This window comes from Ixodes scapularis, unplaced genomic scaffold, assembly GCF_016920785.2.
Source record: "Ixodes scapularis isolate PalLabHiFi unplaced genomic scaffold, ASM1692078v2 PGA_scaffold0__279_contigs__length_252992795, whole genome shotgun sequence".
Lineage (NCBI taxonomy): Eukaryota > Metazoa > Arthropoda > Arachnida > Ixodida > Ixodidae > Ixodes > Ixodes scapularis.
The window spans coordinates 192,501,149-192,518,920 of NW_024609835.1; positions in this window are offsets into that span (position 1 = coordinate 192,501,149).

A 17,772-nucleotide genomic window follows, 5' to 3' on the forward strand; every position below is an offset into this window, starting at 1 on the left:
GCCCAGCAGACGTGTGACCAGGGCCATCTGGCCGAGCAGGTGAGCTGGGCAGCACGGTTCCTACCCCCCCCCCCTCCCCCGGACCGAACGCACACACGTACCCGCGACGCTCACAGGCAAAGCAGAGAAAACTACGACCCTTAGAATTGCGAAACTCCGGGCGGATTTTTCAAGGCTGTAGTTGAGCTAGTTGGTGCATAATACTCAAAACGCCAGCTGAACTTAGGAAAATAGAGAGAGAAAGAGAAAGGCACCAGCGGTATGCCTGTCTCTTTCTCAATCTATATTCTATTTTCCTAATTTCAGCTGGCTTTTTTAGTATTACGATTTTTCCGGACTAGAGCAAAGCTTCGAGGCTGGAGTAAGCGAATTCGAGGAAAGACTCAACAAGATCTTAGAGCAGAATAATTCTTTCGCGGAGATGATCAATGGCCTGACAAGCTCGGCAACGGCCCCGCTACAGCAACAAAACCAACAGCTACAGCCGCGGATCCAGCAGCAGAACCAACAGCAACAGCTGCTTCACCTCAGAATAGAAATCTTCGATATACTCCGGAAACACGACGCCCCTGAAACCGCCAGGCAACAACAGCAACAACAACCATGGCGGGACAGCGTAAACAATCAAATGCGAAAACGGGAATCTGGCAGTGAAACTGTCGATCATTCAAAAATAAACAAGGGCTACTTATATTTTGTCTCATCCTACGATGGACTAAAAAAAGGCCAAAGCCACGGGCCGCCAGGTCCAGTCACGTTCTACGCTAGACCATGATATGCCTATTTTTGATTAGGGGTGGACGAATAATACTTCGAACCCAAAAACGCAGCATCATTTCTATAGATTCGACGCTGCAAACAACCTGTACTTCGCGGCTTTTTTGCAGTGTAAACTTGTTGAGTCACTCACTGCAACTCGACTCGGACCACTCTCCGCCCATCCCCATCAGTGATCTGAGACGCGGACTGATACGTGCATCAAAGCGCAGTACCACGCAATTTCTTAGTGGCTCGTGATTGGATATGGCGGTCCGTAGCTTTTGCCCTTAGTCCATCGTAGTGTGAGACGAAGTAGAATATATATATATTTCCTGGAGCGTGGCGCCATGTTAAGAATTTTTGGAATCTTCGCTCTCGCATCTACAGTGCCCCTAAACGCTATGCGCGCGCACTCTGGCTATATCTAACAGGGTAGAAAGAGACGCCAAAGACTGGTGTCAGTGCGGGGGAATATAGCTGGCAAGCCGCCAATTGCACGCGCTGCCCACGTGTGCGTTAGAGGCCCAAAGATCCTAGTATGACGTCACGACGTCATGCTAGGATCTTTTCGAAACTAAGATACTAAGATACTAGCATCTCACGTCTTCCTGCATCTTCGGGAAAAACGAACACGATAGTTAGAGTCCGAGGATAAAGTACGCCAGAATCCATATCTAGCTATTTTTTTTTTCAAGTGTTTCAGCTTCTTTTTAAGAAACTCCCTAAAAACTCAACTAATGCGGTGCGTGCAGAGAAGTAATATGGACCGGGGCTACACAATACACGGGACTAATCTTCACGATAAGTCGGATAATTAACAGAAAGTGGTAATTATCTTTGAAATTAGTGAAAATAAACATATGGTTCCAAACAAAAACTTGCTCAGCGTCATATAAGACCACTAAATTAGTAAAATTTCAAAATACTTCAAGCGCGTGCAATGTACGCTAGCGTGCTAAAGTTACCACTAATGCAACAGGTTTGACGCCGACGGTGCGAAAAAATGGGATGCTAAAGGCAAAAAATCCGCACGATCGCGTTTTTGCAGCTATAGCCTTGCGCCAGTTTCAAAAGTGCTAACATAGCACACCCATGTTTCCTACGCCTTCCAAGTTTTTCTAAAAGTGACAGATTCGGTTGTTTTCGATTACGCTCAGCAAGTTTGTAGTTGAAACCATACATGTATCTCACTAATTCGAAAGTAAACTAATAAACTTCAGTTATTTAATCTACTTGCTGGGATGATCTGCCTTTAATATTATGCCCCCCTCACCGTATAACCCACCATTACTGACCGCGTTTTTGTTGCTTTGGCCGCTATTTTAAGAACAGTCTGGGTCTGTAAAGCCTAAACAAACACAAAGAAAGGCAATGGCGCAGGCTTGCTTTGGACGATCATGCATAAACTTATAAAGCACGAGACATGGGAACAACCGAAGAGAAAGAAAAGAGGGGACAGCTGAACGAGTCTCAAATCTCAGCTGGAATATTTATTTACGTAACAGCTCGTATTATAGAGGTCGGAACAGATTCCAACTTCGGAACGACACCCGTTAACCCTACAAGCAAAAAAGTGGAGATACCCACCTAAGAGGAACAGTTCATCCAACTTTATCTTAGTTTGCTCCCTTGTCCCTAAGTTTATAAAAATAAGTATGACATTATACATACATACGGTGTCTATCTATAGGCATCTCTATGAATAAAAGAAAAGTATTGTCTCCGAGCAATTACATTTAAGAACTGAATTTATGTTTAATGAGTTTGCTCTTGGCGCTGAAAACTTACAATTTTGTTCACTTTTGTTCCACCAAAGTTTTTACTAAATACAAAGCCTTCTGAGAGTACTCATATCTTTTCCAGCCTCAGAACCATGTCGTCGTCAATATACAGCATCTTTTCGACGTCCGGTTCTCTCGCCTCAAAAAGTCTTGGATAAACGGCGTTTCCAGAAGAGGAGCTGTATTGCGGATTAAAGTTAATATGCTCAGAAATAATAGGTTACTCTAAACATTCGGTTCGTCGTGCTTTTGCTAATAAATCTAAGAGGATTACAGCAATTGTTCCAAAACTCAATTAAGTGTTCGCAATTGTATTCTTAGTTTTTTATATATGTTGTTAAATAACACTCACATTCTTTGCACATTTCAGACTTCAAATAAGAAAATGGTCCATCCGTACAACAAAGCTTATACTGCTTCGGATTTTTTTTTCGCAAACTGTAGAACAATTGGCTATGTAACACTGTTTTTATTTTTTATTACATTCTTTTTAGCCACTGAAACATTACAATGACTGTATAAATATTTTTGTTACCCTCATAATTGTCAGCTTTCTTTGGAAGGAAGCGTTGCCTTTCTGAGCTAAAATGTTTCCGAAATGATTGTGTAGATTTAGTTGAATCGGTCTTTGTAGTGGCTTAAGTGTCAGAGAGATATAACGGGTGCCAGCGATGCAACAGCGGCTGTTATTATATGTTAGATTTCTACGCAGCTGTTTCTATGAAAGTGTTTTTCTTACGTATTAACTTGTCTGACGCTAAAAACACGTGATAAAGGGTTTTGGCTCAAACGTGTCAGGCAATAAGGTTCTAAATGAACCGGTGTAATGTGTTCGTCAACGTAAGTAATATAGCGCAAGGTGCTCTTGTTTCTAAAAATAAACAAGAAGAAGAAAGAAGATGCAGAGCTAGAATCTTGTTAAAAGTTATGCTTGATCTGATTGGTTGATGAGCCTCTTGGCTTAAAACAGCGCGACAAGGCAAGGACCAATTAAAGACGAGACAGCGCTGAAGTATGTCTCGTCTTCACTTTGTCCTTGTCTTGTTGCACTGTTTTAAACCAAGATGCAGAGCTAGAGGATTTGCCATATTTTTTGTAATTCTATCATCACCTTATTACCACAATTTTATAGATGTCGAGCTAGAAAAGATTTTTAAATAAGTACATTTTTTTTTCTTTTTACTACCTTGCAACGTTAACGCCTGGGCGCTGCAGTCCAAAACTATCTGTCACGTCAAGGAAAAATTGATAGTTGTGTTTTTGCCAAAGTCGTCCCATGCAAAAACTACAGCCCAGTAGGAGGAAGCAGATCAGCTTTCAGGTTGATAAAAACGTTTAATAAATATCCTCGAAACAGGAATAATATACAACGTCATTAGCGTATGACAGCTCGGCGCTCATATAGCGAAAACACGCCAGTCATTCTTGTCATTCTTGGTTTCGATCCTTGCTCCTACATGACTTCCTTCGACTGAGAATATTATAGGCATGTTATTTCGTAATAATTACTTCGTAATGCAAGTTAAGGACCGTAGGTTGACAGAAAGCCCATATTCCAGTTGATATAAGACCCAGTTTTATGGGAGTCCGTTTGGATTTACCCTATTTACTGTATTTTATGTAAAGAATTAGCAGATATTTTTTTTACCATCGAAACAGGAGAGGATTCATTCAAGTTTAGAACAATTGATTTTAAACAGTCAACGCTCGGAGCATGAATACACCCAGAGAGCAGTAGATATCATTTTTCGTTCGTCTGTACAAAAAAAAAAACAACAGCAAAACATTAAGATGTTATTTTTAGGTGCATACGCTATGACATTTTCCCCCGTGTTCAGTCCAGCTCAGCGCTAGCCGAGTGGGGAAGCGTAATATTTTTAGTGGTGTTCTGCTCCCCGGGCCTCTCTATACTTCATTCACTTCTAAGCTGAAAGTGTGGTGGGAGCAGGGATGAGCAAAATACATGCAAATATGTATCGAAATACAAATACAAAATACTTCGTCAAAAATGTATTTAATTACAAATCTAATTACATTTCCAAAAAAGCATTTAAATACAAGATACAAATACAGCCAAATGTATTTGATCTTCTACAAACACTTTTCCAAATACGTTCCTCAAAATTTGCGTCAGCAACTTCAGGGCACCTACAACGGGCTTCTGGGTATCTCATTTTAATTTTGCATTGCACACTCGGGAGTTAGTGTGCGAGGCTCTAGTAAGGTAATATAAATATAATCACGAAAAATGTAATCAGCTTGGGCATAATAGGTAGAAAAAGTACAGAGCTTCAAGTAGCTTTTTTTTGTCGATTACATTTTGGTATAGACCAACAAAGAACTTCTCAGAAGAACTGAGAAGAACTGAGAATTGTTTTTATTGTTGCAACTCGGACCATTTAAAAAATCTGGACGACCCGCGCATTTAGAATGTTCCTGGCAAAAATATGGAGGGAAATCAGGCTGGAACCCATCAGAGGTTGTCACAGGCGCTTATTTAGCCAGTCTGCCTGTGAACGTCGATTTCGTCACTATTCTTGCCCTGGACTAGCACCGTAATCGCAAAGTCACTAAACGCTTGTGCTTGATTGAAAGACACTGCATTCGGTGGAGAACGTAGTTTTCTTCCTGCTCTGGACAGTGACAATAAATTTGAGGGAGGTATTTTCGCCCACAAAATTGTATTTAATTACAATTGTATTTGAAATACCCAGGTTTTAGTATTTAAATACACACGTCAAATACATTACCCAATTTGTAATTAAATACAAATGCAAACTACACAAAGTATTAGAAATACGTATTTCCAATACTTGTATTTGAAATACTGCCCATTCCTGGGTGGGAGCTATGCTCTCGCCCGTCCGATTCATCGCCTGCCATTCATCACGTGATACTGCTCTCCGCGTGAGGATGTGGGCGAAAGCATGATGACGTAGCGAAGGATCGACGTGTGACTGGTCTAACGCGCTCGTAGCTTCCACCTGCATTCTCAGCTTAGGTGTGAACGAAGTATCTAGACCACACAATTCCCCCTTTCTCGAGGAGCGCGGGGTGGCGATATCGTCGACGTACGGACGATGTTGTACTCCATCAGCTGAATAGCGGTATCGCTCTCGCCGGGGTGGTTGTTAGTCCTCTGCCTTCTAGGCAACCATAAGCTCCCTATTGACGTATTATTGCAGACACTGAGGAGATAAGAAGGAAAGGAAAGTATAAATGCACACGCCAGTTTTTTGTTCATTAAAACAAAATAGATATTAAATTCTAAGCACGTGTTGACGCGTGCTTGACGCGGTTGTTTTCTTCTTTGCACGTAGTTCCAGTAAATGTTTAGTCAAGCTTTAGTACCTGTCTTGCAAACAGCCTTTATCTGTCCTTGTCTATTGCGCGCTGAATCACCAATTTGAAAAAATGAACAAACTTGAATGCACGACCACTTCGTTTTATAAGAAGATATAATATTAAAATTTAATAGTTTGTATTATTTATTGTATGAATTGTAGGAAGGGCGCTAGAGAGCGCACTACGCGAGAGCGCTGACAGGAGAGCGCGCGACAAGAGAGCGCACGACAGCAAAGCGCCGCAACACCACAGCGCACAACGGGAGAGCGCCGCAACACGAGAGCGCGTGCCATTAAAGCGCGCGTCACGAGATCGCATGTACGCGCCTTGGGAATGATCAATATTGGAGTCTTCAAACTCATATTTCCTCGGATGGCGCAGTTTTTTTGCACGTAAGTTAGTTGCCCAATATATTGTAACTTATATGCAACATACAGGGTATTTGTTTTTCTTTTATCAAAACGATATTTGTTTAAAATTGGCCTTTGTGCTTTCTGGATGTTGTCTTCGATATCTGCTGTTCAAGGTTGGTGGACATTGGAGGTACCAATATACGGTAAAATATGTACGTGACCAACGAGGACCAACAATCCCGTCGAGTCCTGACACAATGCATTCAGAAGTCCTTGGGGGTGCACATCCGGACACGTGCAAGCTAGCGGCCGCATTTCAAAAATATCAGAGCTTGACAGAGCAGAAGCTGGCAGATGTACTTCGTGGAGAGTCTCAAAGGAGCAGCAAGGCCACCTACGTTGGCGTAGCGAAGAGTCTGAGCAAGCTAGTTTAAGAGTACGCCCAAAGGTGCGTGCTAGCCCTTAGCGAAAAGTCGTTCGAAATCAGTACACTCGAAGTGTACTGAAGTATACTAAAAATGTACTTTCAGTGCGGTCTTTGTACTGATTGTATACTTTAAGTGTACTTAAAGCATACTTCCAGTAAAAATGGCGGTGGACTGAAAGTATACTCGTCCGTACAAAACTAGTGCAGGTAGTAGAATGGTAGTGCCCGCGGTAAAAAGTAGTTCAAAATCAGTATAGAGAAAGTGCACTTAAGTATACTAAAGGTCTACTTTCAGTGCTTGCAGTCGGTTACCCAAATTATAATAACGGATATATATATATATATATGTTGCGATTTTTAACATCAACATACTGAAAACGCGATTGATAGGCCAATGCCTGTTTTCACAAAATATTTGTGGAGCTCGGCGGACATTGGATGAGTAAATAAACGCCACAGTACGTTGCCTAATTAACGTTTTTAATTGACAGTGTAATTGACCATGTTGAATTTTCAATCTTAAAAGGGCTATGAATAAACTCTACCCCAACTGAAACAATTGGCGAAATGGTAACGAGTTTTGGGTTATTCATAGCTAAAACTCTGCCTTTCGTCGCCTGATTAAAAACAGCGCGCTGGACAGAGCGCAGGATGCTATTCTTACATATTTCCTTCAGTCGAACCGTTGGAAGTATGATGCTGGAGCATCCACCAAAGGCACGCTGTCAAAAGTGTGCAACTTCGCTCATGCTGAATGCGACAGCACTTTATGAGGGTTGTAACTTCACTAGAAAATTAAATAATGCATATAACTAAAGTATGAAAAGTTCTCGCTGACACAAACAAACATTCCATCACCGATATGCCATGTCAAAACCGCTAAGTCACTCTTCACTTTGCCCGCCCCTGCCGCGCGTGGTTCTTGAATCGAGGGAAAAAAGTGCGAAATTTGATAAATAAGTATGTGAAAGCCCCTTGCTGTTTCGTGAATATGTTTGATTGTGTTAGGCTCTAATAACGACTGCCTCTAAAACAGCAATAATAAAAAAGTAAATTTACGAATCTTAATTACTTAAAAAAAAATGTTGCCACGGTTATTCACCCATGCAATGTCCGCCGAGTTGCACGGCACACATGAAGAGTGCATCAACATGACAGTGAGCCCCCAATTTTCCTGAAACCAGTCGATTAAAAAATATAACCGGGTATAGCTGACATAATGTGACAAAGGGATGCTTCATTCCTCATTTCACTGTAGACCACGTAGTCCAAAAGTTCCCCGGAAAAACGACCGGCACTGTCATAGCATACTTACGTCGCAAATGCAACATGGACTTACGCCTAAAAAAAAACACAAATCGAAAATATTGCTACATTGTACGCCACGGAAAGTAGCGTTATCTAACTTGTCAATAATTATTTTAGCTAGTCATTTCTATAAATTTAGCAATTGATAAGTCTACCTTTATGGCAAAGATAGCTTTTATTTTCCCTGAGCCGTATTTGTTACCTTTATTGAAGAATAAAAGTTGACCGTAAAAAAACTGTTAGGACTATTTGGAAGCTAGGCGATCAAGGGCAATCGCACCAGTTTAATGCTGCTGATGAAAAAGCATGCACATGACTTTGTTTTCAAAGTGCACCGCCACTTGCGTGCTGCCTCATAGGCTAGTTGACAAATTACGTTTGCAGGATAATCCGGTGTTTTTGTAATGCAGGTCTCAGCGCACTATACGCTGTTTCAAATATCTGCATCCACAGCAATCAAAAGGACAGGAAGCAAAAGAAACCGCGGCTAATATTGGGGACATAAGATGCTCCACCTTGCATAGTCGCATGCAGCGCAAATCAACTTTTGAACCGCGTAAGCGAAGTGGTGTTATGAATGGAAGCTCGCTCTGAAATTGGCTGGAGAAATCGGCGCCTTCATGTAACAACCTCAAGCTTTCACCGAAAGTGTTTCATGGTGTAGATTTATCTTGCAAAACCCTAAGACATCTCAATTCACGTGAAAAGAGATTGACAACTGCAACAACGAACAACACCGGCGATCGAGAGTTCCACACTGTAAAAAATCGACGTAAATTTAACGTGTCTTTCCCTCGTCTAAAAAGACTGGCATGCTCGTTGTTTCAAAACACGAGGTTGCCCTCATTATTTATGTGCCGCGAGAGCCGATCGTTCCAGAAAAGCCGAAATTTTAGCGGTGCAAGCATGCGCTGATGAATCAAAATAACCTTGGCGACAAGGGAGAAATTGCTTGAGATAGTTTCGGTTTTACACTGAAAAAGAGAACCGAAAGTTTAGACAAAATCTAATATAGACTAAACGTTTTGTTAATTTTTTACGAATATAATAAAGTGACATTATTATTATCAATATATTAATTTGCTTAGTTTTGTCTTAAAAAAACAAAGAACAAAAAGAAGAGACTTTTGAAAACTGTGCAAGACCATCGCTATTGCAATCAGCTTCTGTTCGGCCGCCGTTGGAGTTCGGGAGGGTTCGCACATCGCTTTCTTTTTACGTTTTAGCCGTTTTAGCGGATATTTCATATAGCCTACTTACGAATACCGTGTTCAATAATAGCAAGCGATTACTGAGAGCTGTGAGACGCAGCGTCGCTAGCTGCGGACAGTCATGGCCGACATGTGCAAGCGAAGGTGAGGAAGTTTCTTTTGTTTCTGCGAAGTGCGCCGCTGTTTCAAACTTTGTCTTGTACCGTGTGCTTGCTAAGCTATGCTTGACTCTCACTATGCTCTACCCGGTTTTATTTCGTTATTTGAGAAGAGCGTATTTTCAAAATTAATGGCTCTCTCCGCAGAGTGAGGAAGATTCGCGTACGGCGGAACCGAGGGCCAGCGGAGGGCCTGTCCTGGGCGCCGTCCCTACGACGGTCACCTGACGACGCTTTTGCGGAGCGTTCAAGTACAGTCTGACGGCAGTTCAAGCAATCACAGGTCATGCTAGTTCTTACCTGTGGTCCCAACAGTCTCTCGCCAACGATTTGTTTCATATAGCGGGAACGAGAAAAACGTTACAAGAGCGAGCAGCATGATTTCTTGCCCGTACTGATGCCTGTGCCGTAGGGACGGACGATCTCTTTGCGTATGCCGAAGCGGCACGCTTTTCAAGTTTGCGATTTTGTGTTGTGAATAAAGTGAGTTTGGATGTCACGTTTTTTTAGTAGCGACGAAAGCCGCTACAAAAAGCAGAGCAGTTAGAAAAAGCAAAAGCATGAAAAAATGTTAGAAGGACCTGAATATTTGATGGAGTTGAAAGACTACCAACGTACCAACTCGCCCAGTTATTGTTTGTCAAAGAATAATAGCCAATACTAATAAATTAAATACCAACTTTTAATTGGCTAGAAATTTATAATTGATGCAGTACACCCTTACTTTGCTCTAGTACTTTTATGATATCAGATAATGTGTAATTATATAGGATAGTTCATAGCAACCATTTACGTCCGGCCCATTATATTGAATCTTTTCTCTAAAAGCTCGAAGCTATATAAAAGAAGAGCTTATCATAAATTAAGCCGCACCACTCAATGTGTAATAGCGTGTGACTTGTATGTTAATTCTTATCAAAAGAAAAGGAGGCATTAAAAAAAGGCCAATCATTTTGTTTGCTCTGTGTTAGAGCTTCTTCAGGTACACGCAAAATGTGGATGTGTACATCTAAAAAAGTGTAATTGACATTCTCCGCAGGGCTGCAGGGCTGACTCAGTTGGGATAGCAGGTTGGAACCCGCAGGAACCTGCATCACAAGAGTAAAAGTGACGTCCGCCCACTGATCTCTATTATGGGTGGCTGGATGATGCGTCGAGCAGACAGGTATGAAGCCACCGTAAGTAAGCGGCCTGTCCCGATAGCGAGCGCTTGACAGGCTTTTCAACTCTCCCGAGTGCTGGTCCGACCAGCGTTCAGGGCGCTGGATTTTTTCTTGTCATCCCAAGAGAGCATGCTTGTTGCGGAGTAACAGTGCATCTGGACCCGAGAAGTCTCCTGGGAAGCCATTCGACGTGAACATTTTTAGATTCTATTTTATCAAAAAGTGTGTATGACCCCCTATTCTACCAGTGTGCTGTAGAAATTAACTAATTTCTGCAGCGCACTGGCACATGCGGAGAAGCGCACTGAACAAAGCAAATCTATCGCAATAGTGACTCTGCGACCGCTTTGAAAGGTTTGAATGGCATAAACGACTTTGTTTGCGCGAGCTCAATATTTCATTCATTTTATGAAGTGCTAGTGTTGAGAATACTTTCCAGGTACAAAATTTTGCAATCAGGAGTAATGTTCAATGCATCCGTATCCATGGGGTTACTTTTTTGCATGAGCTATTTCGATAAACTCGCAAAAACTAAGCCTTCGCGAAAATTAGGTCGTTTACAGTAGTACAATTAATCTTGAAACCAATATTGAATACCGTATTATACTAAACTTCTAAAATATAATTTTATTATTAGCACACAAAGCCCTGAAATTGGCCATTCTCAGATGTTTTCGTTGTGGCCTTCATCAATCCATGTGCTTAAAATGTAGAAGCTGCAACCTTGAATTTTTTCTTTCTTTTTCTTTATGGTGCCTAAGATTTGAGGAAATAAATGTTGTGCCCTGCAATGAACACTATTACCTATAGCATAGCCCTGGGCGTGCAAAGAAGGCACACCACCAATGTCTGACATATCAGGCTTTCAGAAACGATATTGTCCGATTTTCCTCACAGTTTTGTCAGGATGAAGTTGTTACTATCTTGCCTTCCTCACATAGTGGTCCTTTGAGCGAATTATGTGATGTTATATCATAGTGGCATAAGGTAATTTTCTCTTCCCTTTTTACGCAGGATGTAATGGCATACCATCATCACAAAGGAGAGTGTACAGTGAGGCAGGCTCAGAAAATTGAATAAAGTGATAAGTAGGATTTCAATTTCTGTCTTATCAATTACGCGAAGAACACTGATCATAATGTTTGTATGCTACACATACATGCTTTCAGTTGAAAAATGCAATGCACCTCTTCTTTATGGCTTTTCTCATACAGTTTCAGAAGACGCCGGTACGTCATTCTCACGAGGAATAGAGCTGCCAAATATTTCCTCGTTAATTTCCTGATTCATTTTTAAGACTGCATCTCCCGATGGTGGCGCCTCTGCATTATCATCATCAATTGAGTTGTCAACGGCGTTTCTTAACATTTCACGAGAATGGAACTATATGACATGAAATTTCACAGGTTGGAATACAGCCGTTCAAAGAAACACCTTTGAAAAGTCAGATTTTTAGATGCAGGCGCCGATTTTTCTGGCCAATTTGAGACCGTTCTTTCCATTCAGAACGCCTGACATACACGGCGTCCCAGATAACTTGCACCATACTTAAAAAAACACCGGAGGACTCTGCAAGAGTGAAATCAACTGTCGTTAGCAAGCGACTTGAGAAAGTGCACAGATTTTTTTTAATAGGCCTGGTTATATAAATAACTAAGATTAATGAGCTAACCTTTCAAATATTATTTCAAGGGCCAAGATGTCAATTATAAAGTTTCAGGGCGCATTGAGAAACACCCAATTAAAGTGTTTGAAACAATACGATTTCGGGCTTTTTTCCGGCCTTCAAAGAACGCACATTCGCGGCGCGCTCGCACGCCGTGATTGGGGAAGCGAGTTGTCACGCGGTATTTTTTTGTATTTCGCGGCGTTTTTTTGAAGGCTAGGAAAAAGGAGCATGCAAAGTGCACCTTGTTGAAAATGGTTTAATTGGGTGTTTCTTAATGTACTCTACAACTTTCCATTTCACACCTCGGCTTTTAAACGAAGATTTCAAAAGTTAGCTTGTTACTCTTAATTAAATAAATAGGCGCACTGAAACAATTTCGAGCACTTTCGCAAGAGACTTTCTAACCGCGTACAGTTGGTATCACTCCCGCAAAACGCTCCGTTTTCTTTTTTTTTTAAAGTTTGGTGCAAGTTATCTGGGACACTCCGCATATATGTACTGGTAGTGCACATTTAGTACACTAAAAGCATACATGTAGTGTACTAAACGTGCACTTATAGTGTGCTAAAAGTACACTCGAGGTGCATTTATGGTATACTACATATGTACTTTGGGTGTACTAAAGGTATACTATTTTGTTTCATAAAAGTGTGAAACTAGTTCGATATCAGTACATACCCCAAGTTCACTATTAGTATACTTTCAGAATACTGATTTTGAACGACTTTTCGCTAAGTCGTTCAAAACCTTGCCTTCGCAGTTTCGCCCAATAATTCAGTATTTAAATGTTTCTTTTTACTTATATATATATACCAGGGTGTCGAACCGGAACCGAACCGAACCGAAAACCGGAACCGAACCGGTATTTTTACGGAACTGAACCCGAACCCGAACCGTTATATTGTTATCGCGATGAACCCGAATCGGAACTGAACCGGAAAAAATATAACGGTTACCGGCTCGTGTCAAAACGGTTCGGCCACGCGCTGTTGACAATGAATGTGCTATCAATGCCATTTGTTATTTAAGTGCCGTGAACTGACACACACCTCGCTTACATATTTTTCTTCTCCACTCAGTCTTAGGAATATAAACGCTGCATCCATGAATCTTGACAAACGCTTCATCCTTGAATCTTGACAAAGGAACCAGTATTGCGCTGGTCGCGGCTTGCACGGAAGAAAAAAAATTGGAAGGCTGTGCAAAAAAAAAAATAATAATCGCGTCATGGAGTTTTATTTGCCTACAATCTTGTAAATCCTAAATGCTGCTGTGTGCTCATTTCATAACACGTTTCTAGAACGCGCGAGTTCTTGAAGCTTGCTTCCATCGGAATGAGAAAAGAAAAGGCTGTGGAGTTTGATAATAATGCATCTGGTTTCGTATAGGCCCTTAGAAGCTAACATATTTGTGAGACAGCGAACTCTTCTATTTTAATATTTATCCTATTACGTCCTTCTGGCGTGGCGTTCGGTGAAGTGTTTTTCATATTTCGTATCTTGTTTAATGAAAACTTCTTTAAGGGTCTAATTTGAGTTACCGAAGGCTAGTTTAAATAAAGAAAGTGGTATTTTCTCCACACTGTTCCTTCAACTGCTTACACGCCGAGGTGGCGGGATAGTTAGCGAGTTCTACTTGTAAGTGGGTTTGTAATGAGGTCGCGGATTTTACAGCTACTGCGTCGGACCCAATTAGATGAAGTCCGAATGCGTAAACGTCGGTGAGGTAACCTTTGAGTGCACATAAAGAAACCATTCCTGGTAGAAATCTCTGAGCCTTACACTACGATGTATCCCATTTCGTATGTGCTGATTTCAGATGTTTTATTTGTAATTTATTTTGATGTCGCAATTTGTCATTTATAATTTCCGAACCGGTTCCCGAACCGGTTCAGCGCCCCGAACCGGTTCGCGAACCGGTTCGCGGATTGAATTAATCGAACCGGAACTGAACCGGAACAAAATTAATTTACCTCAGCCTGAACCGTAACCGAACCCGTATTTTTTTCGGTTCGACACACTGATATTTACATATTATGAAACGGCAATTGATAAACAACTACATTTTCGAAACTCTGTATGGGGCTTCTTCATATCGAGTTTGCGAAAATTGTAATTTTTAGACTTCCCACAGGTATGCGTACTCAACCAATAAGCTGACATAAAGCGTTCGATTCGAGAAGACATGTGTTTGAAGACTCAAAAACTGATCATTCCCAAGGCGCGCACAAGCGCTCTCGTGACGCGCGCTGTAATGGCAGACGCTCTTGTGTCGATGCGCTCTCCCGTCATGCACTCTGGTGTCGCGGCGCTCTTCTGTCGTGCGCTATCGTGTCGCGGCGCTCTCCCGTCGGCGCTGTCGTGTCGAGCGCTCTCGTGTCGTACAGCCTCGACTGTATTCAGAAGGGCTACTTTTGGCAGCTTGCAAAATATGTATCTGCACGCGAAATATAAATGTCCGCTGCGCCTAAAGTGCAGAGCAACAAAATGAATATTACCTATCACCCAAAGGCGGATAAAACCGTTGCATTTGAACGCGAGCTGTCTCAGTCGCATCTTGGAAATTTATTTTCCATTCACTCTAAAAAAAACAAAAAAAATGTGTCATGGTGTACACCCCTAGAGGGTATAAGTGCTTGTCACATATGCAACACCCTTTGGGGGAATAATTGTACATCCCAAATAGGGGGTATGTGTACTCCCGTTGGTGTGGTGCACATGTACATCTTTTCTACAGAAATCTCACTCGAATGGAACAGAGGTGCACCCCATTCAAAGGTGTACTGCTACACTCTTTGTACACCCAATGAAATGAAAGGGAACACGGATGCATCCTGTTCGAACCTGTATCATTGCACCGCTTCATAAACCCAACTGAATCAAAGGGAACACAGATGCAACCCGCACCAATAGTGTGCCATTACTCCCTTTTCTACACCCACTGCTCTCAAAGGGAATACAGGAGCACAGTTCGATATTGTACTGTTACACCTCTTTCTACACCCACTGAATTCGAAGAGAACACAGATGCACCCGATTCAAAATGCATGGTCACACCGCTTTTTTGCAGCCGCATCATAACTAACTTCATAAACCTGTTTAAGACATCGAGGAAACCCTTAAAAAATGTTAGGTGCCCCGGTGATCATTCGCTGAGCTGATTTTGTAGATCGCCGAGATTGGCTCTTTGAATGTTTTACGGGTAAGTAGGCGCGGAGGCGTTTCCTAGAGTGTATAACTCGGGCTGTTTTTCACCAGTCAGAAATTTGCTGCCTTTCAAGAATACAAAGAAACGGTACGAAGGTCCCCGATCACTAAGCTAAAAACACGACCAGCTGTATTCAAGATCATTGATACTTTATGACTAAAATAAATATTTTCGAATGTAACTTGTATGTAACTCGAATGAAAAAAAAAAAAATCTGAAACAAGTTCTTTTTTAGTAGCATAAGTCGAGTCAGTGCCACTCTCCTTTTTACTAAACAAACACAAGAATGCACGCATAAGAAGATCTAGACAAAGTTTCTTAAATGTAAGGTGAAAATGACGCAGCAAGAAGAACGAGAGATTTTCGTTTTTTTATGTTTTTCCTATGAAAGTAATATGTTTCAATGAATACCTATAGCGTATTGACATGCATTTATGTGAAAAAACACATCCAAGGGTTTAAACGTGTTGTTCGACACGCTCCCAAATAAAAATAGAAAACTGCAAAAGTATAAGATGACTTTATTTTCATGCTACCGGTGTCGCGTAGTGTGCGTGAAGCGACACTTGAAGTGTGCATTCATACCAATATGTCCTTTACCTGTTCATCTTTAGGTAACTATGAAACTCTATTGGACACCAAAGAATGTATTAATCCTTCGGCTACGGCTATGCCTGTGTGCGTCTTATTGTAGCGTCATATGTAATTGTTGTGTGTTTATATAACAGGCTGTCCCACTAAGAACAACTTGAGTAAAAATGGGGCCCTATTGACTTTTGAACGTTATTTTTGCGCCGAGTGTCGCGTGAGCTCGTGTGCAGTGAGTAAATTACCTTCAATAAAATATACTTTCATTCTTCTAAAAAAAACATTGAATGACCGAATAAAATCGTAGCCCGATTTCCAAAATGGCGATGTAAAAGCAATTGTGATATAATTAAGAAGAAACATTATTTATTTACTTTTACACATATCATAATAGCAGATGCCTGTCTACTACAAAATGGTAGAAATTTTGGTATTTCATTTCGTGTTGACACAATAGGGATCGCTAAAGCGTTAATTCCTTTGTTTCAAGCTAACCTTCATACGAATGACGAAGCACACGATATTCGAGTTTACATTTAGAAACCCAGAAAGCGGGACCCCGGATATAGCGCTATGAAGAATATTCCCCAGCAGAATACCTTTCTGCGACGACTCAGTGTTGTCCTCTGGGAAGCATACTTTGAACGTAAAAAAGGGAGGACACGTAAGCACAGGGTCACCGACAGCACGATAAACGCAGGTCGCGGCGAATCCTGAGTATCGAATTATCGTCCCGCATACAATGAGATCGCGGCATGATCCGATGAGAACACCAGACAGCGAATGAAGATGCAAGAAGCGTGATCATGATAGTCCCCGCCCTGCAGTTCTTAAGCTGTTAGTGACTAAGTGGCTTACGCAGGATTACCTTTTGGGGGGAGGGGGGGGGGGAGGGATTCCAAACTAATATAGTTGTCAACCTTGCTGCCAACTTTATTAGTTGGCAACAAAGTTGCCCCCCGTTCGCCCAAGATATATATATATATATATATATATATATAAGTATATAGACCGACACGGGGGCTCGACATCACGGAGCTGCAGCGGCGGCGCTGTGATCACGCCGGAGCCGGGAGGTGTGGGCAAAAGTGCGCACGTTTCGCATGGGCGTCATAGCTGTTCAGCGTGCCGCGAAACTGTGTTCTCGTTAATTCCACCGAAATGTGCAAGAAAAGTAGCGGGGTGAGTTTCCACAAGTTCTCGGCAGACTCTGAAAGGCGTAGAAGGTGGATAATATCCGTTGATCCAAAAGGTGGTTGCGTCGCGCGAACAGCCGTTTGTGCGGCAAGCACTTTCCTTCCCGAGGCTAGCGTATGTGCAGGGAAACCGTCGTAATAATCGAGACCCCCCGGGTTTGGTTCCCACGGTTTTCGCGCACAAAGCAACGGTCAAGCGCTCGTCGGAGGCTCGCTACGCCCATGTTACCCAGCAGAAGGCGATCAGCGACAGAACGGCAGTGTTGTAGGCGCTACCGGAAAAAAAGTAACGAAATACGTTTCTCGTTACTTGCAAATAAAATGTACGCGTTACTGAGCTTCGTTCACTCCAAACAAAAGAAACGCGCTACGGCTACCGATAAAAAGTAACCAGAGTTACTTCTGAGTTACTTTTCAAATTATGATTTAACACGTTTTATGTTTTTGAAGATACAGGTATGCATAAGCAAAGAAAGACATGGCTTGACACCTAAAAACACGGAAAAAATTTAAGTTTAATTTCTTTAAGACTTGGGAAGCAGTAACGAGTAACGTAACTACGTCACTTTAAATAGTAACGCAAGTACGTTACCCGTTACTCTGTCGA